The sequence below is a fragment of the Sciurus vulgaris genome (assembly GCF_902686455.1).
Source record: "Sciurus vulgaris genome assembly, chromosome: 16".
NCBI lineage: Eukaryota > Metazoa > Chordata > Mammalia > Rodentia > Sciuridae > Sciurus > Sciurus vulgaris.
In genome coordinates, this window is record NC_136477.1 from 65,716,656 (window position 1) to 65,740,621 (window position 23,966).

Genomic DNA, 23,966 nt, shown 5'->3' on the forward strand with positions numbered 1-23,966 from the left:
CACAATTTTCCATGGGTCAAAAAATGTACTGTAATACAAGCATTGAACTAGGTAATGAAGGCATTGCTTGTGGAAACTGAGACATGATAAACTGCTTTATATTTCACTAAATTGATGGTGACAATGCAAGAAAATCTGGCAAAAAAATCTTCAGGGATCACATCACTGTGAAAGTACCTGCAGATACAACAAAGAAATTCTTTTTTTATAGTATAGTCAGAAAAGTGATAATAGAAACATGTACTGTTCAGTAAAAAAAAAAAAAAAAAAAAAAAAACAGTAGGCACCATTTCAGTGGCACCAAACCTATACATGAAGCAGGAAATTTCCAAAGTAGATCAATGAGTAGAAAATGCCCATTACGGGGCTGGGAGATCGCTCAGTCGGTAGAGTGCTTGCCTTGTAAGCACAAGGCCCTGGATTCGATCCCAGCAACCAAAACAAAGAAAAGATTAGTTTAACTGTAATCCTTAACTACAAAGTAATAGAAACCAACTCAAAATGTGACAAAGTAGCTGATCCAAACCAGGCATTAAATGGCAGGGATTATATAAAGGCTAAAAAGTGAACTTTATTTAAACATATTTCAAGAATTTTCAAAAACTAAAATTAAGTTTAGTTAGAAATTAAGATTTTCAATCAGAATCAAGCTTTTCTTCTGTTTCATGGAGACAGGCTTTAGGGAAAAAATTCAAACCACTCCAGTAGCTATAATTGCAAAGTAATGAGACTGGCTCCAAAATCCACAGACACTACTGGTACTCCCACATAAGTTAACTCTTTACTAAAATAAAAGGAGCTGATTCAGGACAGTGACAATTACTGAAAATAAAATGTTTAAGCTAGAAGAGCTGAAAGGGGACTTTGAGAATGCTTCCCTCCACCTGTTTCTAAATCAGGACAGGTTTGCAGAAAAAGATGAGAGTTGCCTGGGGCCACTGAACTCATTGAATGTAGAACAGTGATGGGCATTCCAATTTCATTTCCCCAAGACATACTACCTGTCCAAAACTAAAAATTGTAGGATAAGTGATGGTGTTATATAGCTCAGTGGTAGAGCACTTGCCTAGTATGTGTGAGGCACAGGGTTCAGCACCACATATAAATAAATAAGCTAGAGGTCCATTAAAAACTAAATTAAAAAATTTGTAGGATGAAAGAACACACACAAAATGCAAGATTCTTATAGGGAAATTAAAATAAGTCAATGGGTAAGTATATCAACTAAAAAATTTTAATGTACTTTTAAAATAAATGCTGATTAGAAAGATTAGAAATATTCAAATGACCAGAAATCTTATTCTTGGTATTTTTTCTCCTCAAAATACTTTACACACTTGTCCCACTTACTAGAAATGCAAAAATAAAATTTTCGATTGATCATAATGTTCTATGCAGGTTCAAATGTAGAAATGGAGAATAATGCTCAGAACACTGCCTCATGCTGTGGGTTCTTAAATAGTACTTTGGTCAAAATAGGTTCCAAAGGGCAGCAACCACTCAACTTCTTTTAATGTTTGCTTGATAGTGCATAGTGTTAAAATGCTAAGGCTGAAGTTTTTTAGAACTATACAACCTGAACATTGGTTTCTGTGCATGTCTTTTCTGTGATTGCAAATACCCATTCACTTTCATATATGTATCATTTTTACTGTGATATTATTTTTGTGGAATAAGTACTTTGTGATGAAAGCTGTTTAGAGGTAGTATGTTGGTTTTCTTCCATTTACTTGGAATGACCCAAACTTCACTATTTCCATATGGAAGAAAGTTTGGAAATATATCTTGTTACCTACCTTAACGTATGGCACATCAAAATACACTTTAAATACAGCTATATAAAGAAGTATTGAAGTTGAATTCAGGAGAGTGGAATGAGCTTGATAAATGGTCCCTTGATCTTTGAATCTTAAATTCTATCAATTTCTCTGTACTGAGAAGGGAGAAGTGATGGACAAGAAAAGAACCCGAACCATTGTTCTTCCTTTAGGCTACATTTTTGATACAGGAGAATGTGAACTGCCAGGTGTGGTGATAGAGGTTACTAGTCTACCCAATTTCACTTCCAGGCTGACCTAGCTCTGGCTTTCATGGGTGAGTTAAAAAATGTCTCCTGTTTCTGATACAAGAAGACTGGTGTGCATGTAGGGGAGGAGAGTCAAGAGAAAATAATAGAATAATGGAGACTCAGACTGACATGTTCAGTACCTCTTCTGTGCCAGAAAGGGTCACAGAAAACTGTTAGCAATACATTTTATAATATATTCTTATAGGTAGAGTAGGAAATCACTCACTTTGTGAAGAAAAAAACATTTGAAAATAAACTGTTACAGGTACCTCTTCTCAAACAGATTTGTTTAGTCTGGTTTATACATAAAATATTTTAACTAAATCAGAATTACAAAATTTCCTTTTATTCTTAAATATGCACTGGCATCTCTCCCCTACATGCACTCTCTTTCTTAACATTATCTGGGACTGTAGGGCTCTACCCCCAGGGTTGACACTGGAAAACACACCACAATTATTACCCTCTCCCAGAGGTGTAGAGATCTCTACTAAACACAGGGTTATACCAATAAAGGGATATTTTACAAAAATCAGATGACATTAAGTAGCTTAACTATATTTTCTGGGGATATCTATGACATTAAGAATTAAATGATGTGTTTACATTCCTGATAACCTGGACAATGTTGAAGTCCCCAAATAATGGCCTTGTCCTCTCCAGCCTTTGCTAGGCCTAGTTATGGGAACAATTCCTCAGTTCTTCCACCTCCTGGTGAGAGATTGACTTCTGTCATTTTCATGATACTCAGTGGCATGTTTCAGATACTGCAACATTTACTTGGTACTAATCGCATTTCGGTACTCATGTATTTTTGTTCTTCTATCACAGAAGCACCCATCACCAGATGACTTTACAACCAGCACTTCCCCAACCAGACTTCTACTTGGAACCCTAGAATGACCCAATTATTTTTTTTTTATTGTAAACAAATGGGATACATGTTGTTTCTCTGTTTGTACATGGTGTAAAGGCATACCATTTCTATAATCATAAATTTACATAGGGTAATGTTGTTTGATTCATTCTGTTAATTTTTGCCTTCCTCCCACCCCTCCCACCCCTCTTTTCCTTCTATACAGTCCATCCTTCCTCCATTCTTGACCCCCTCCCTAACCCAAACTCTTACCATGACACTAAACCCTCCCTCCCCCCATTATGTGTCCTCATCCACTTATTAGCGAAATCATTTGACCTTTGGTTTTTTGAGATTGGCTTATCTCACTTAGCATGATATTCTCCAATTTCTTCCATTTGCCTGCAAATGCCATAATTTTATCATTCTTTATGGCTGAGTAATATTCCATTGTATACATATACCACAGTTTCTTTATCCATTCATCAATTGAAGGGCATCTACGTTGGTTCCACAATCTGGTTATTGTGAATTGAGCAGCTATGAACATTGGTGTGGCTGTATCTCTGTAGTATGCTGATTTTAAGTCCTTTGGTTATAGGCCAAGGAGTAGGATAGCTGGGTCAAATGGTGATTCCATTCCAAGTTTTCTAAGGAATCTCCACACTGCTTTCCAGAGTGGCTGCACTAATTTGCAGACCCACCAGCAATGTATGAGTGTACCTTTCTCCCCACATCCTAGTCAACACTTGTTGTTGTTTGTATTCTTGATAATCACCATTCTAATTGGGGTGAGATGGAATCTTAGGGTGGTTTTGATTTGCATTTCTCTTATTACTAGAGATGTTGAACATTTTTCCATATGATTGTTGATTGCTTGTAGATCTTCTTCTGTGAAGTGTCTATTCATTTCCTTAGCCCATTTGTCGACTGGATTATTTGCATGCATGGTGTAGAGTTTTTTGGGATCTTTATAGATTCTGGAGATTAGTGCTCTATCTGAAGTATGATTGGCAAAGATTTTCTCCCACTCTGTAGGCTCTTTCTTCGCATTGCTGATAGTTTCCTTTGCTGAGAGAAAGCTTTTTAGTTTGAATCTATCCCAGTTATTGATTCTTGCTTTTATTTCTTGTGCTATGGGAGTTCTGTAGAGGAAGTCTGGTCCTAAGCCGACATGTTGAAGATCTGGACCTACTTTTTCTTCTATAATTTGCAGGGTCTCTGGTCTGATTTCAAGGTCCTTAATCCATTTTGAGTTTAGTTTCGTGCATGGTGAGAGATATGGGTTTAGTTTCATTCTGATGCATATGGATTTCCAATTCTCCCAGCACCACTTGTTGAAGAGGCTATCTTTTCTCCATTGCATATTTTTGGCACCTTTGTCTAGTATGAGAAAATTGTATTTATTTGGGTTTGTGTCTGTGTCCTCTATTCTGTACCATTGATCTACCTTTCTATTTTGGTACCAATACCATGCTGTTTTTGTTACTATTGCTTTGTAGTAGAGTTGAAGATCTGGTATTGCAATACCCCCTGTTTCACTCTTCCTGCTAAGGATTGCTTTAGCTATTCTGGGTTTCTTATTCTTCCAGATGAATTTCATAATTGCTTGCTCTATTTCTATAAGGTACATCATTGAGATTTTAATTGGAATTGCATTGAATCTGTATAGCACTTTAGGTAGTATGGCCATTTTGACAATATGAATTCTGCCTATTCAAGAACATGGGAGATCTTTCCTTCTTCTAAGGTTTTCTTTAATTTCTTTCTTTAGTGTACTATAGTTCTCATTGTAGAGGTCTTTCACCTCTTTTGTGAGATTGATTCCCAGTATTTTTTTTTTTGAGGCTATTGCGAATGTGGTAGTTTTCCTGATTTTTCTTTCCAAAGATTCATCACTTATGTATAAAAATGCATTCGATTTATGTGCATTGATCTTATATCCTGCTACTTTACTGAATTCACCTATGACTTCTAAAAGTTTTCTGGTGAAATTTTCTGGTTCCTCTAAGTACATAATCATGTCATCAGCAAATAGGGATAGTTTGAGTTCTTCTTTTCCTAATCGTATCCTTTTAATTTCTTTGGTCTGTCTAATTGTTCTGGCTATAGTTTCAGGAAGATATTGAATAGAAGTAGTGAAAGAGGGCATCCCTGCCTTGTTCCAGTTTTTAGGAGGAATGCTTTCAGTTTTTCACCATTTAGAATGATATTTGTCATGGGTTTACCATAAATGGCCTTTACAATGTTAAGGAATGTTCCCACTATCCCTATTTTTTCTAGTGTTTTGAGCATAAAGAAGTGCTGTATTTTATCAAATGCTTTTTCTGCATCTATTGAAATAATCATGTGATTCTTGACTTTAAGTTATTGATACGGTGAATTACATTTATTGATTTCCTGATGTTGAACCAACCTTGCATCCCTGGAATGAAACCCACTTGATCATGGTGCACTGTTTTTTTAATATGTTTTTGTATGCGATTTGCTAAAATTTTGTTGAGAATTTTTGCAGTGATGTTCATTAAGAATATTGGTCCAAAATTTTCTTTCCTCAATGTGTCTCTGTCTGGTTTAGGTATTAGGGTGATATTGGCTTCATAGAATGAGTTTGGGAGTGTTCCCTCCTCTTTTATTTTATGGAACACTTTGAGAAGTATTGGAATGAGCTCTTCTTTAGTGGTTTTGTAGAACTCGGCTGAGAACCGACTGGTCCCAGACTTTTATTTGTTGGTAGGCTTTTGATGACCTCTTCTATTTCATTACTTGAAATTGGTCTATTTATATTGTTTATGTCCTCCTTGTTCAGTTTAGGTAATTCATATGTCTTTAGAAACCTGTTTATGTCTTCAAAATTTTCTATTTTGTTGGAGTATAGATTTTCAAAATAGCTTCTAATTATGTTTTGTATTTCAAGCGTGTCTGTTGTGATATTTCCTTGTTCATCCCGAATTTTAGTGATTTGGGTTTTCTCTCATCTTCTCTTTGTTAGTGTGGCTAAAGGTTTATCAATTTTGGTTTTTAAAAAGAAGAAACTATTTATTTTATCAATTTTTGTATTGTTTCTTTTGTTTCAATTTCATTGATTTCAGCTCTGAGTTTAACTATTTCCTGTCTTCTACTACTTTTGGTGCTGTTCTGTTCTAATTATGTTTTGTATTTCAATCTTGTCTGTTGTGATATTTCCTTGTTTATTCCGAATTTTAGTGATTTGGGTTTTCTCTCGTCTTCTCTTTGTTAGTGTGGCTAAATGTTTATCAATTTTGTTTATTTTTTCAAAGAACCAACTATTTATTTTGTCAATTTTTTGCATTGTTTCTTTTGTTTCAAATTCATTGATTTCAGCTCTGAGTTTAACTACTTCCTGTCTTCTACTACTTTTGGTGCTGGTCTGTTCTTTTTCTAGGGCTTTGAGCTGTAGTGTTAGGTCGTTTATTTGTTGAGTTTTACTTCTTTTATTAAATGTGCTCCATGAAATAAATTTCCCTCTAAGTACTGCTTTCATAGTGTCCCAGAGATTTTGATTTGATGTTTCTTTGTTCTCCTCTAAGAATTTTTTAATTTCCTTCCTAATATCTTCTGTTATCCATTCATCATATAATAGCATATTGTTTAATCTCCAGATGTTGGAATAGTTTCTGTGTTTTACTCTTTCATTTATTTCTAACTTCAATCCATTATGATCTGATAGAATACAAGGTAGTGTCTCTATCTTCTTGTATTTGCTAATATTAGCTTTGTGGCATAATATATGGTCTATTTTAGAGAAGGATCTATGTGCTGTGGAGAAGAAAGTCTATTTGCTGTTGGTTGGATGGTATGTTCTATAAATGTCCATTAAGTCTAAATTATTGATTGTGTTATTGAGATCTATGGTTTCTTTGTTCAATTTTTGTTTGGAAGATCTGTTCAGTGGTGAGAGAGGTGTGCAAAACTCACCTAGTATTATTGTGTTATTGTCTATTTGGTTTCTGAAATTGAGAAGGATTTGTTTGACATACATGGATGAGCCACTGTTTGGGGCATAGATGTTTATGATTGTTATATCTTGCTGATTTATGCTTCCCTTAAGCAGTATGAAATGACCTTCTTTATCCCTTCTGACTAACTTTGGCTTGAAGTCCACATTATCGGAAATGAGGATGGATATTCCAGCTTTTTTGCTGAGTCCATATGCATGGTATGTTTTTCCCCATCCTTTCACCTTTAGTCTATGGGTATCATTTTCTATGAGGTGAGTCTCTTGCAGGCAACATATTGTTGGATCTTTCTTTTTAATCCAATCTGCCAGTCTGTGTCATTTGATTGATGAATTCAGGCCATTAACATTCAGGGTTATTATAGAGATATGATTTGGTTTCCCAGTCATTTGGTTCATTTTTAAATTTTATTTATTTATTTGTTTGACACAACTTGTTTCCTCCTTTATTTGACAATTCCTTTAGGATAATTCCTCCCTTTGCTGATTTGCTTCTTTGTTTTTCATCTCTTCCTCATGGAATATTTTGCTGAGAATGTTCTGCAAAGCTGGTTTTCTTTTGGTAAATTCCTTTAGCTTTTGTTTATCACTGAAGGATCTTATTTCATCGTCAAATCTGAAAGTAAGCTTTGCTGGGTATAAGATTCTTGGTTGGCATTCATTTTCTTTCAGGGCTTGGTAAATGTTGTTCCAGGCCCTTCTAACTTTTAGGGTCTGGATTGAAAAATCTGCTGATATCTGTATTGGTTTCCCCGTGAATGTAATTTGGTTCTTTTCTCTCACAGCCTTTACAATTCTGTCTTTATTTTGTATGTTAGGTATTTTCATTATAATATGCCTTGGTGTGGGTGTGTTGGAATTTTGTGTATTTGGAGTCCTATAAGCCTCTTGAACTTGATTTTCCATTTCATTCTTCAGATTTGGGAAATTTTCTGATATTATTTCATTGAATAAATTGTTCATTCCTTTGGCTTGTTTCTCTAGGCCTTCCTCAATCCCAATAATTCTTAAATTTGGCCTTTTCATGATATCCCATAGTTCTTGTAGATTCTGTTCATGATTTCTTACTATCTTCTCTGTTTGTTCAACTTTGTTTTCAAGGTTAAATATTTTGTCTTCAATGTCTGAGGTTCTGTCTTCCAGGTGTTCTATCCTATTGGATATGCTTTCTATGGAGTTCTTAGTTTGGTTTATTGTTTCCTTCATGTCAAGGATTTCTGTTTGGTTTTTTTCCAATATCTCTAACTCTTTATTGAAATGATCTTTTGCTTCCTGTATTTGCTCTTTTAACTGTCGATTGGTGCGATCATTCAATGCTTGCATTTGCTTTTTCATCTCATCATTCAGTGCATGCATTTGCTCTTTCATCTCATCGTTTGCTTCTCTGATCATTTTAATTATGTACATTCTGAACTCGTTTTCTGTCATTTCTTCTGCCATGCTGTCATTGGGTTTTATTGATGTAACATCTAGATTTGTTTGCAGCATTTTCTTTCCTTGTTTTCTCATATTGTTCAGGTATCAGTGGACCGCTGAGATATTGCAGATTTCCTTTATTGACTGACAATGTCCCTGAAGATTTCTATGTATATTCCCCCTTAGCCTTCAGTAGGCTGAAGTCTTGGAGGAAGTTGATAATGCGGTGCTCCACAAGGAAGCTACCTCTCTAGGAGTGGTGGGCTTCAGGTGGGGTATATTCCCTGCTAGTGGGCAGAGGTGCCTCCACTTGTTGACCAATGGTCATCCAAAGGGGTCCTAGGCTGCGGGCTGAGGCAAGGCCTGTTTGGGCCTGAGTCTCTGGTTTTACCGTCCTTGTGGGGAAACCTCACCCAGCAGAGAAGACTCACCCGGTGGGAAGGTCTCGCTGGTCAGTTCCCTCCTAGAGGTTCCCCTCAATTTACAGCTACCACCTGGGCTGGGCTGCCTTCCTCTGCAAAGTTCCCAGGGGCCTGGCCCTACCTCCTGGGCCTGGGAGCCTCACCCTTCACAGATGAATCTCCTTAGGTGCCCCTCCTCAGAGAATCTGCCCGCAGTCCTGGAACCTTCGCTCCACCCTAAGCCTGTCTCTGTGGGGCTCTTCCACCAAGAAGCCTCCTAGATCCTGGGACCCTGCTCTGCACCTAATCGCCTGGCTATGCGGCCCCTCCTCCTGAGCAGCCACCTGGGGCCCCGTACAATCGCTCTGAGTCCCAGAGACCCGCCACATGCCTCTTCCTCCAGACAGCCGCCCAGTATTCCGGTGCGGTCACTAGGAGTACAAGAAATTCACTGGATGCCTCCACCTCCCACCAACCACCCGTAGCCCTGGGCAATCAATCACTCCGAGTCGAAGTGACCCTCCCCGTTCCTCCTCCTTCTCCAAATAACCTCCTGGGTGTTCAGGAGCGATTGCTCTGAGTGGCTCTGAATCCACGTGACCCGCTGCACGCGTCCTCTAGGCAACCGCCCGGAGCTCTGGTGTGGCCACTTGAGACCAAGCGACGCACCACGCTTCCCCTCCAGGCAGCCCCCCCTGTGCTCAGGAGCCACCACTTCAAGTCCAAACAACTCACCACTTGCCTTCTCCTCCGAGCAGCCGCCTGGAGCACCAATGCAGTCACTGCGAGTCCAAACGACCCGCCGCGCTCCTCCTCCTCCTTCCCCTACTCCTCCGGGAAGGTCCCGGTGTTCAGAAGCGGTCCGAGTCCAAACAGTTCGCCACGCAACCCTCCCTCCGGCAACCGCCCGTAGCTCTGGTGCAGTCACCCCGAATCCAAGCGGCCATGTTCCTCCTCCTCCTCCTCAGGGCAGGCCCCGGTGCTCTGAGTCCACACAGCTCTCCTCGCCACTCCTCCCCTGGGCAACCGCCGGAGCCCCAGTGGCCGCTCCAAGTCCTGTATATTCTTTTCTTATCACATTAACAGCCTCATTCTGCATCCCTCTGCATCCCTTGTCCTCCATTGGAAACTGCACACATTATTGCATATCTGTTTGTTTTACTGATGATAATATTTGAACCCATTCTGCTTATTATAACAATTTTGTTATTGTCCTCATATGGATTACTTGGTCTAGGATTGCATAGTGTCTGAATTGGGCACTTCTAATATTGTTCTCCCCTTATAAAAAGGTTTTGGTAACCTATACGGCCACTATAATCCTATAGGAGGAAGTCTGCAATACTCCAGATCTGCACTGCCAGAGGGGAAGATACATGAACAACATGAAAAAACAAGGGAAGAAAATGACCCAAACAAATCTAGATTCTATATTAATAGAATCCAATGAGTATATGTTAGAAAAAAAAAATGTCAGAAAAGGACAGATTATACATGACTTAGATGATTCATGACACAAAGGATGAAATAACAGAGCAAATGCAGGCAATGAATGATAATACCAATAAGCTGAAAGAGCAACTGAAGGAAGCAAAAGATCAATTCAACAAAGAGATTGAGGTTCCAAAAGAAAAACAATCCTTGAAATGAAGGAAACAATAAACCAAATAAAAATAAAAAACTCAATGGAAAGCATCACCAAAAGACTAGACCACTTGGAAGACACAACCTCAGACAATGAAGACAAAATGTTTAATCTTGAAAATAAATTTGCCCAAACAGAGAAGATGGTAAGAAATCACGAACAGAATCTCCAAGAACTATGGGACAACATGAAAAGACCAAATTTAAGAATTACTGGGATTGAGGAAGGCACAGACATACAAACCAAAGGAATGAACAACCTATTCAATGAAATAATATCAGAAAATTTCCCAAACCTGAAGAATGATATGGAAAATCAAATACAAGAGGCTTAGAGAACACCAAATGTACAAAATCATAACAGATCCACACCAAGACATTATAATGAAAATGCCTAACATTCAAAATAAAGATAGGATTTTGAAGGCCGTGAGAGAAAAGCATTACATTATATATAGGGGGTGACTAATACAAATAGCAGCTGACGCCTCAACCCAGACTCTAAAAGCTAGAAGGGCCATGAACAACATATTTCAAGCTCTGAAACAACATGGTTGCCAACCAAGAATCCTATACCCAGTGAAACTTACCTTCAGATTTGAAGATGAGATAAAATCCTTCCATGATAAAAAAAAGTTAAAAGATTTTGCAAATAGAAAGCCTGTGCTACAGAATGTTCTCAACAAAATATTCCATGAGGAGGAAATAGAAAACAACAATGGAGGTCAGCAAAGGGAGGAACTACCTTTGAGAAAAACCACTCAAAGGAAAAACTGAGCCAACTGAACAACCAAAAATATGCCACATGACTGGAAATACAAATCACATCTCAATAATAACCCTGAACATTAATGGCCTAAACTCATCAATCAAAAGACATAGATTGGCAGAATGGATTAAAAAGAAAGACCCAACAATATGCTGCCTGGAAGAGACTCATCTCATAGAAAAAGACATCCACAGACTGAAGGTGAAATGATGGGAAAAAACCTACCATGCACATGGACTCAGTAAAAAAGCAGGGGTTTCCATGCTTATAAAAGATAAAGTGTACTTCTAGCCAAAGTTATTTAGAAGGGATAAAGAAGGACATTTCATATTGCTTTAGGGAAACATACTTCAGGAAGACATAATGATAGTAAATATGTATGCCCCAAACAATAGTGCATCCCTGTACATCAAACAAATCCTTCTCAATTTCCAGAATCACATGTACCACAAAACAATAATTCTGGGTGACATTAATGCTCCATTGTCAACACTAGGTAGATCTTCCAAACAAAAACCAACAAACGAAACCATAGTACTCAATAACACAATCAATAACCTAGACTAAATAGACATATATAGAATATTCCAACCATCAATGAACAGACTCACTTTCTTCTCAGCAGCACATGGAACATTCTCAAAAATAGACCATATGTTATGAGACAAAGCAGCCCTTAGGAAATGCAAATAAATAGAGATACTGTCTTGTATTCTATCAGATAATAATTGACTGAGAATAGAAATCAATGACAACATAACAAACAGAAATTACTCCAACATCTGGAGACTAAATAAAATGATATTGAATAAAACATGGATAACAGAAAACATCAGGGAAGAGATAAAATTTATTAGAGGTCAATGAGAATGAAGGTAGAACATATCAAAATCCCTGGGACACTATGAAAGTGGTACTAAGAGGAAATTTCATGGCATGGAGCGCATTCCAGAAAATAATAAAAAGTCAACAACTAAATGCCCTAACACTACAGCTCAAAAGCCCTAGAAAAAGAAGAACAGAATAACAGAAAAAGTAGTAGAAGACAGGAAATAATTAAAATCAGAACTGATATCAAGGAAATTTAAACAAAAGAAACAATTTTAAAATTTGACAAAACAAAAAGTTGATTCTTTGAGAAAGTAAACAAAATATGCAAACCCTTAGCCACTCTAACAAAGAGAAGGAGGGAGAAAACTCAAATTACTAAAATTGGTGATGAAAAAGGAAATATCACAAGAGACACCACTGAGACGCAGAACATAATGAAAAGCTACTTTCAAAATCTGTACTCCAATGAAATAGGAACTACCACACTGACAAATTTCTAGAGACATATGCTCTCCCAAACTGAACCATGAGGACATACACAATTTAAACAGATCAATATCAAGCAATGAAATAGAAGAAGGCATTAAAAATCTACCACCCAAGAAAATCCCAGGACCAGACAGACTCTCAGGCGAGTTCTACAAGACCTTCAAAGAAAAACTCATTTCAATACTTCTGAAAGTATTCCAGGAAATAGAAAAGGAGAATACCCTACCGAACTCATTCTATGAAGCTAATATTACCCTCATAACCAAACCAGGCAAAGACATATGAAGGAAGAAAATTTTACACCAATATCCTTGATGAATATAGATGCAAAGATCCTTAACAAAATATTGGCAAACGGTATCCAAAAACATATTAAGAAAATTGTGCACCACGATCAAGTGGGGCTCATCCCTGGAATGCAAGGATGGTTTAACATGTATAAATCAATAAACATAAACGTTCATGTCAATAGACTTAAGGATAGGAATCATATTATTATTTCTATTGATGCAGAAAAAGCATTTGAAAAAATACAACACCCCTTTATGGTCAAAACACTAGAAAATATAGGGATAGTAGGAACAGACCAGAACATTGTAAAGACTATTTATGCTAATCCCATGACCAACATCATTATTAATGGAGAAGTACTGAAAACATTCTCTTTAAAAATGGGAACAAGACAGGGATGTCCTCTTTCACTCCTTCTATTCAACATTGTCCTGGAAACTCTAGCCAGAAAATTAGGTAGACTAAAGAAATTGAAGAGATAGACTAGGAAAAGAGTAACTTAAGCTGTCACTATTTGCTGATGACATGATTCTATATTTAGAGGATCCAAAAACCTCCTCCAGAAAACTTTTAGACCTCATCAATGAATTCAGCAAAATATGAGACTAAAAAATCAACACATATAAATCTTAAGCATTTTTATATGCAAGTGACAAAACAGCTGAAAGGGAAATGAGGGAAACAACTCTATTTGCAGTAGCCTGAAAAAAAAAAAAATAAAACTTGGGTATCTCTCTAACCAAAGAGTTCAAAGATCTCTACAATGAAAACTACAAAACATTGAAGAAAGAAATTGAGGAAAACCTTAGAAAATGGAAAGATCTCCCATGTTCTTGGATAGGCAGAATTAATATTGTCAAAATGACCATACTACCAAAAGTGCTATACAAATTCAATGCAATTTGAAATAAAAATTCCAATGATGTACCTACAGAAATTGAGCAAGCAATCATGAAATTTATCTGGAAAAATAAAAAACCCAGAATAGCTAAAGCAATTCTTAGTCAGAAGGATGAAAAAGGGGGTATCACAATGCCAGAACTTCAACTCTACTACAAGCAATAGTAACAAAAACGGCATGGTATTGGCACCAAAATAGACAGTAGATCAACGTTACAGAATAGAGGACATGGACACAAACCCAAATAAATACAATTTTCTCATACTAGACAAAGGTGCCAAAAATATCCAATGGAGAAAAGAAAGCCTCTTCAACAAATGGTGCTGGGAAAGCTGGATATCCACGTGCAACATAATGAAACAAAACCTGTATCTCTCACCCTGCACAAAAATCTAATCACAGTGGATCAAGGACCTTGAAATCAGACCAGAGACCCTGCAAATTATAGAAGAAAAAGTAGGCTCGAAATCTTCAACTTGTTGGCTTAGGATCAAACTTGCTTAACTGGACTCCCATAGCACAAGAAACAAAAGCAAGAATCAATAACTGGGACAGATTCAAACAAAATAGCTTTCTCTCAGCAAAGGAAACTATCAGCAATGTGATAAGAGAGCCTACAGAGTGGGAGAATATCTTTGCCACTCATACTTCAGATAGAGCACTAATTTCCAGAGTACATAAAGAACTCAAAAAACTCTACATGAAGAATACAAATAACCCAATCAACAAGTGGGCTAAGGATATGAACAGACACTTCACAGAAGAAGATCTACAAACAATCAACAAACATATGAAAAAATGTTCAGCATCTTTAGTAATAAGAGAAATGCAAATCAAAACTACACTAAGATTCCATCTCACCCCAATTAAAATGGCAATTATCAAGAATACAAGCAACAATAAGTGTTGGAGAGGATGTGGAGAAAAAGGTAGAGTCATACATTTCTGGTGAGGGCAACCTCTGGAAAGCAGTGTGGAGTTTCCTTAGAAAACTTGGAATGGAACCACCATTTGACCCAGTTATCCCACTCCTTGGTCTATGCCCAAAGGACTGAAAATTGGCATACTTCAGATATGCAGCCACATCAATATTCATAGCTGCTCAATTCACAATAGCCAGACTGTGGAACCAACCTAGATGTCCTTCTATTGATGAATGGATAAAGAAACTGTGATATATATATATTGGAATACTACTCAGCTATAAAGAATAATAAAATTATAGCATTTGCAGGTAAATTGTTGTAATTGGAGAACATCATGCTAAGTGAGGTAAGCCAATCTCAAAAATCGAAAGTACAACTGGTCTTACTGATAAGCAGATGATGACACATAATGGGGGGTGGAGGGTGGCAAGAATGGAGGAAGAAGGGACTGTATAGAGTGAAAAGAGGGGTGGGAAAGGTGGGGGGAAGGAAAAATAACAGAATGATTCCAACATCATTACCCTATGTAAATGTATGATTACGCAAATGGTATACTGTTACTTCATGTACAAACAGAAGCAACATGTATCCCATTTGTTTACAATAAAAATAAGTTTAAAAAATTGCATAAGCAATACTAGAAAGTTAAATCATGGCCAACAGTGTAACTGGAACAATGCTGATGCCAATTTATGAATTTTCAAATTTACTATTAATTTCCCAACTTTGAGAAATAAGGACAACAAATTATTTTCTATAATTTTTAGTAATTAAGATGGAGGGCAGCTTTCTGATTTATCTTTCACGGGGCTTAGACTGAGTTATAAGAAGTTAAAGGACAGAACTATAAATCTGCTTATCCTATAGCTTTGCAAGTTGCCAGTTGTAGTTCCCCCAATACTTTACTTTCCTGCTCTGGAGAAGATCATGTGAACTAGCCAAATAATCACCCAAAAACTTTTCCTTGAGATAACTATAGTTTTTTGTGTGTAGTCCATGTGTTTTTATATAATACCCATTTCATCATACATACACAACACAAAAATACGTCATTTACTCAAGGAAGGAAATTTAATAAAATTAATGCATTTTACTTCCTGGCAGAATATTTAAGTGTAACTGATGCTTTTTTTTTTTTTTTTTTCAGCAGTGAAGAATACCATGATATACCTTGGTGGCACTGCCTGAATATATACCAGGAATCAGCAGTTTTATTCTTACTGCTTCTGAATCAATGGTGCAAATATTAACAATGGTAAAAAGTAAATAACATTTAGTGCACTTCTGATAATATATTTTTACCACTGGACACCCCTTGTAAGGGTGTCAGAAACCTGGGATCCATGGGCCACACCTGGAAACCCACACCTTTAAGTATTTTTTGCTAACAACCAACATAAACTACCCACAAAATTCTGTTAAATATTGTTCAGTGGGCTCAGAGAAAAATTTCAAACTCACATAAAAATGATAACACATTGTGACAATTGTTGTTCTTTTATACCTAGCCAGCTTAAAGTATTTTTAAGTATTTAATCATTCCATACCAAAATCTGCTAGATTTAATTTCCCTTTTTCACTAATGTGAAGGTTCTGTGGTTTCAAGTCTCAATGCAACACAATTCTTCTGTGGCAATAAGTTAAACCATGTAGAATTTGGCATGAAAACATCTACAAAAACAAAATAAGTAAAAATTAGTCTTATAGATATCAAGATATACTTTGGTATTAGCACAAGCTATGGTAAGTATAAAAGCAACTGGTCTACAATTGTAAAAGAAAAAAAAACAAGAAATTATATCACTTTAAGAACAATGCCTTTTCCATTTTGAGTTGTTTTCTCAATTTTAGTTCATTGTTCAATTTGAAGCATCTATCATTTTTGTCAAGTGTCTATGAAAATAAATATTATAAATATAACAAAATTTTGTTTTCATAGTAATAGTTCATTTATTAGAGAAAGCAGCCTAAACAGACATTTTCTCTATACTACTAAAGCTTATAGTTTGATTATAAAATTCCAGTATGTCAATCAAACACAGGCACTTACTCCCTTTTTTACAAAAATAAATCTTCTGATCTGGGTCAGTACCTTGAAATATGGCATTGAACTTGGTGGCTTTATGTAAAGTCTCAGATAATTGAGAGAATGGAATTCTCTCATACCCTGGCAAATTATCAGTTATAAAAATAACTCAATCAGCTTTTAACACCCACTTCCTGGACACTTTAATTTGAGCAATTCCTACTCAATTTCAAAATCAGCTGTGATTCAAAAAGGGGTAATGCACTCTAGTTCTCTGAAAAAAGCAATCCCTGTAAGGTTAATGGTAGGTTTTGTTGTGGATTGTGGTAAAGAGAGATGTGGAACACATCCTAAATTTCTGGGGTTACCAAAAAGAACTTTAAGTAATGAAGATTCAAGAGGTAACTTTGGTTCTCTTGTAGATGAAAAAATGGTATCTGAATACCAAGAATAAGCCAAGGCAGCAGGTGATTAATGGCAGGAATGCCTCTGGTGGTTTTTTGGAGGGTGTGTAGTAGGGATTGAACTCAGGAGCACTCTACATCAAAGCTATGCCACCAACTATTTTGCATTTTAATTCTGAGACATCATCTCATTAAATTGCTCAGGCTGTCCTCAAATTTGTGATCCTCCTAACTCAGTTTCCCAAGTATCTGGGTTGTGGGCATGCACCACCATGCCTGGTCTGAATAAATTTAAGCTGTGAAGTCTTCAAAATCCACATGTTTATTTATGTGTTTTGAAAACGCTAAAGTTAGTACTTTAATATACTCATGGTGGGTCGAAATGAGGTTACAGTGGTGAACGCAGTTACCTTTCAATATATTCCTGTTAAATTTTACACTTGGAAAACATTAAATGTGATTTTAACAAACAATAAAATACTTTCCAACTATTTAGACCTGCTTAAAAGACTTCTCAAACCTCTGTCAAATTATGATAGTTATAGACTATTTCCTTTCCAAATTAGTGCTAATATAAAAGCAGAAAAAACAGAATTTTAAGAACTGAGAAGATCTACAAATAACCTTCACAACACTTTGCAGAGTAAAATGTAAACTATGATGAACATAATCTTCATGGAATGTATATGGAAATAGTTTTAAAGTCTTATTCTAAAATTCTTAGCAATGTGCTATCCATATGTTCAGATCTCTCTTTTAGTATTAAAAACTGGTTTTCCTTTATATTTACCAAATTCACTATTTTAAAAAAATGCAAGCTTGAAGTTACTGATTTACTATCTACAGAATTAAAAAGGTCTCAAACATACCAGATGGAACAGTTTATTTTCAAAATAGGTTTCTATAAGCTTTTGGTGAACTTTGAACAAATAAAATCTTTGAAAATGTAAAATATAACACTCAGAACAAAGAAGTATATAAGAACACCAGTATGTTGAGTGTTTTTTTATTTATCTAATAACTTCTAGGTTTCTTCTGGATCTGGTTATTATAGCAAACTTATTTGACATTATTTGAATTCTTAGATGTGCTACAAAAACAATTAACTTACTAATTCTTCTGACAATACGGATAGTTACTTCAAGCAAAGAAATCACGATACTATGTTTCTGGCATTATATAGGGCATAACCCCAAAACTCACTGTTATTATATAATTCAATTCCATTTAAATATATTAGGGGAGTTCTCCATTTAAAGGTGGCCTTTTGGGCTGGGGATATAGCTCAGTTGGTAGCATGCTTGCCTTGTGAGCACAAGGCCCTGGATTCAATTCCCAGCACCACAAAAAAAAAAAAAAAAAAAAGAAAAGGGTGGCCTTTTGTTGCAGAATATATCCATCATTTGAACTTTTTATCAGAAAGTAAAATATACCTGCAGATTTATTCTACACATGTAGGACAATCAGTTTTAATGTGAAATAAAATATCAAAAATATTTTACAAGACTTTTAAAATGAAGCAGTTTTTAAAAAGTATGATCCCAGGAAAGCTGTAGTAGAGTAAACAGAAGTTGAGTAAATAAGTTAAACAGAAAATTGCAAAGACTGTTTATGAGGTTGGTATATTTCACTGTGCCATCTAGCTCATTTTGTTAATTTTGTTACACTTTAATATTATATAATAAACATTAATTTTCATTGTGCATACTCATGATGTTCCCACAGTCATCCATGTACTGTTTTAGGTCTTTATCCTGAAAAAGCACAACATTTTAATACATGATAACAGTTTTCAAAATGCATGGCTGATTCATTAATAGTATTTAATTTTTTAAAGAAAATAGCTTTTCAGGAAAAGATACAGAATATACCACCTAATCTATTTAAACACCAATAAATAAACAAAAATGACCCTGGGGTTGTTAAGAAATTCTGAATTTTATTAATAAATAAAACAAAATAAAAAATTAGTTTTTATTAAATCCTTACTGGATACTCAAGGACCAGAGTCAAAGATCTGTGTGAACAATGTCTTATAAGGTTACTATGTTTGCATGTTTTAAATCCTTTAAGAGTGAAACTGTAAAACAGAAATGAAAGCCAATTGTTTAGTCTGTGGAAGGTAAGATTGTAAAAAATCATGAAGTAAGTTTAACATATAAACCAACTGTGTATAATGTTATCTTAAGTTAAAAACAGTAATTTGCCAAGGGGATTAGTAGTAGAAAAATTAAAGGTATCAACTTTTTCCCTTTTATGACTTTGAGTTTGATATTGTAGTACCTGAATTAGTCTCTAATATTATGACTCTCCATCTTCCACCTTTTTTCCTTGAATGTTAAATTTTTGGGCTTCTGAGATTAATTTAGATACAGTACAAGGTAAGCTTAATTCTGCCATGTTGCTAATCAGTTGCTTCAAACATTTATCTATTTACTTGTTTTGGTACCAGGGATTGAACCTGAGCTACACCCCCAACCCCTCTGCTTTTTCTTTAATTTTTATTTTGAGGCAGGGTCTAGCTAAGTTGCTTAGGTCCTTGCTAAGTTGCTGAGGCTGGCTTCAAGCCTGCCATCCTGCCTCAGTATCCCGAGCCACCGGGATTAAGGGCATTTACCACCATGCTTGACTCACACCAAATTTGAATAATTGACTTGTTAAATAAAATGGTGTCATGACATGTTTATACACAGTTCATTTATTTCGTATATTTAACATATGCAGCTAATTGACAGTCACCATGTTTCCTATGTACCAATATATAATATTTCCCTATCAGATATTTATGTCAGTACTTTTAATGATTTAACAGTATTTTACTATACATTAAGATAATTAATCTCTTTCTAATGAATATGTTAGTTTCAGAAATAATTTATGAAGATCTAATTATATTTTCCTATTATTTCTATCTGTTTTTATTTATTAAAATTACTCTTATACAACTTTGGTTTAAAAATAGTCTAAATAAATATACATTCTCTTATAGCTGTACTGGATGTGCCTTCTTCGTGTTCCAAACAGATCTCTATTAATGCCACCAAATTCTCTGTCAGCTTACTTCTTTCTTCATAAACTGTTGTATATGTACCCTATAAAACATAGTTTTGAAGAACAAGTCAAGTATATCATAAGAGGGTAACAATAAAGAACAATAAAGAGCCCTAACTGAATTTCTAATTTCTAAGCATGCTGAATTCCATCTTGCAAATAAAACTCCACAATGTCCAATATTAGACTTTCTTACAGCAAAGATAATTTTCAGTTACATACACACAGCTTTCAGGTTTTTATAAGACTAAAAATTGTCTCAAAAGAATAAAACAAGAATTTAATTTACTTTTTGTGCTTTATTTCAAATTAAGTTTTGGGTCAATATTTTTAAAATCAAAGATGCATTCCCTGTAATGGTATATGAAGACTAAAGGACACTGAGCACATTAAATGAAAGAATAATTATACTGTTAAATCTAAGAAAGTTTTACCCAGGTTTTCAAACTTTTCAAAATTCACACATTAGTTATTTAAAAAAGAAAGAAGCTTCCCTGTCAACTAAGTCTATTATTTTCCTTCCTGCTGTTTATTTTTTATTACTTCTTTTTTGTTTCTTTCCATTTATTACTTTTTATTTATTATTTTCTTGCACTTTATCACTGTGGAAGATAGAATGTTTCTAAATTAGTAGCATTACAGGTAGTGAGAAGTTAAAGAGAAAAAACATATTTTAAGAATTTCTTAACCTTCAATGAAATGTTTTTATTTCTAAAGTTATTTTTAATAAATTTTAACTCATGCAATTTTCCATGACATCACAGACAGGAGATGGCTAGGAAGCTAAAGGAACAGATACCTATTGTGTTACCAAGAAAGCAAAATATTTTGTGTTTCAATGAAATATTTTAAACCTACTAAAAATACTCATTTCCTCTCAAACTGATAGGATACTTTCAAGAATTTAAAGCTTCATTCCTCCTAATTTTTTACCTTTTAAGAGCAAGATATAATCCTTTTGACAATCATGTTCACAATTTTCCAGGTTGGCAAAAACATACACTTAGATGATGAACAAGAAAGTCTTACATTTTCAAAATAAGAATTCACTCACCTTTCCAGGTTTTTCTAATTTGATGTAGGTTTCCATTTTCCAAGCCCAATTTCTGACTGCAAGCAAAAATATGATAAATTTAGTATTTATTCTTAAAATATCATCTCTTCCTCAACTTCTAAAACTCTCCAATTTTATAGTGTTTAAGAATAGAAATAATTGGTTACAGTCAAATTTTTGAATATCTCTCATGTTTCAAAATATACTTGATTTTGGAATATTGAAAGGGTCAGAAGCATCAGTATTCATAATTGAAATGGTCAACTTACCTTACATATGGATTAGATAATGATCTGCTGTGAATACCTTGCTTTATTTTAAGAATCCAAATTTTAAACTACCACAGACTTTAATTTTAAGATACTAAAGAATCTTATAAAATTACTATTTGATTTTCCTGTTAACAAAATCACAATATAGCAGAGCTGGGAATATATCTCAGTTGGTAGAGTGCTTGCCTTGCAAGCACAAGGCTCTGGGTTCAATTCCCAGTACCCCCCAAAAAATTCACTAGATTATTTTATGACCAATCTTTAAATTTCTATGGAGACTTGAAATCAGAAAGATGCTATTTGTTTCAGATTCTCCCATCAAAATACAATTAAAAAGAAAACCAATTTACATTCTACTATAGATCAGGAAACATGCAAACACAAAACCGGTAATGTAAGTCTCATATTTCCCTCCTTAAAAGCTTTAAAATTGAGTTCCTAAACCCTTTCTTTTAAACCTTAAACTCACTGCTTATTTGTATGGAGTCAAAAAATGGGGTAGATGGCACATATCAAAATATGTCACCAAAACCCAATATATCTGATATATACTTAAAAGGAAAATTAAAAAAGTAAGCAAACAACATCAAAGATTTGGAAAAATGATATAGATAGGTGAAAAATAGGAACTGAGAGAACAAATTTAAAATATAGTAAACAGAAGTCAAGAATAAGAATTTTCTTAAAATTGTTTTCTAGAATCCCTTTGCAATAGAAGACACAATAATAATCTAAAAAGAGGATTCACTTCTTGCATAGAAGATGCTAATGTCCTTAAATAAAGAGCTAGTGAAAGGAAATAATGCATAACTTCAGTTTTCATAGGTATATAAATCATATTAAATTATTAATATTGCATTGTACTCCAACCCTAGAAAATCAAATTTGCAATTTTTCTGGAGCTGTCAAATAAAACAAAACTGATACTTGATGATTAGACTTGGCATCATTTACTACTTTAGACAAAACAATAAACTTTCCAAAGTTGAATGGCCAAATGTAGAAGAGGTCCTGCAAAGGAATTTTTTTTTTATCTTTTTGTTACAATGAGATACACCAAGTTAAAATGATGTAGAAAACTGCAGGTCCAACTAAGAAGTGCTTGTTTCAAATCTGATAAACTAAAACTGTAGTCATAGGTAATATATTACTACATGACTGAAGAACTGATTATGTTTGCTTTTATTGTTATCTTTTTCTTTATGTATACAATGTTTTTCATGAAAAATATTAGAGAAATGAGGTTTTAGAACCATCATATACTACCTACCCAGGTACTGTCTTGTATGTAACTTATTATTTACTAAAAGTATGAATAGTTTATTGATATAGTTTCAGTTACCATATAACCTTGAAGATAGAACTTAATCTAATTCTAATATATCAAAGAACACTATTCACAATTAAAAGTTCATTGTTATAAGAAAATACTTCACTTTTTGACAGTCCATGCAAATTCCTATTCACACTGCTCTTACAGCAAAAGCACATGAACACTAAAAGTATACATACATAAGATAAATTATAATTTGTAATAGGTCTTCCAATAATTCAGTGTACTATGTAAGCAGTAACAAGTGCAACAAGAGACTTCAAGGTGGTTTTGTTTCTAGCAACATAATGCATGCATCCAGTCATGAAACTGGATTAATAAGCTGGAGATGCATTTCCAATTTAGCATTAGAACAAGTGAATATGCTGAGGTTCTACAATGCCATGTTAAAGGTGAGTGCATATTGAAAAACACTGTGGGACAGCAGGAGGTTACTTCAAACATCCATTTCCCTCCCTGTGAGAATTACTGAATTGCTCTGTTTGACAGCAATGGGTTTTTGTCCTTGACATGTGGGAACAGAAAAAAGACTGAAAACTCAATTTTACTGGCCATTTTTTTCTTACAAAAATTATCAGTAGAGGATTGAGAAATCCTCACAGTGTGAAGAAATAAGCACTTCTAATGTGCTAAAGTATAATTTTAATATAATGACATAAATATTCATATATAGACTTTCTATTGATGTTACACTTAAAAGTCTCATAAAACTTGTACTGGGTATGCCATTATTGTAAATGCAACAATACTCAGATGAATTCTCACTATCAGCATATAAGGTTTCCCATTAGCTTAATATTTAACTGTGTTAAGAGAATACTTCATTTATTATAAGCCATATATAAGTATTACATAGCACTTCCCAATCCAGTAACAAGTATCTTTAATATGAGACATGATTACTAAATATAACATTGTATCCTGGATGGGATTATGGGACAAAAATGCTTGGTAGTAAAAAGCTAGTGAATCTGAATAAAATGTGGAATTTACTAAATAGTAATATACCAATATTTATTCCATATTGTAAAAAATGTATTATAGTAACCTTCTACTAATAATAGGAATAACTGGGTATGTGGTAAAATCACTGTATTACCTTGTAATTTCTCTGTTAATCTCAAATTAAAACAGTTAATTTAAATAGAAAGTAAATGGGAAGGATGAAGTTAAGAAAAGGATACTGAATACAAAAGAGTATATAGCTTTAACAGATATTTCAATAACCCTGAGCAGATGAGATGGGAAAAAATGG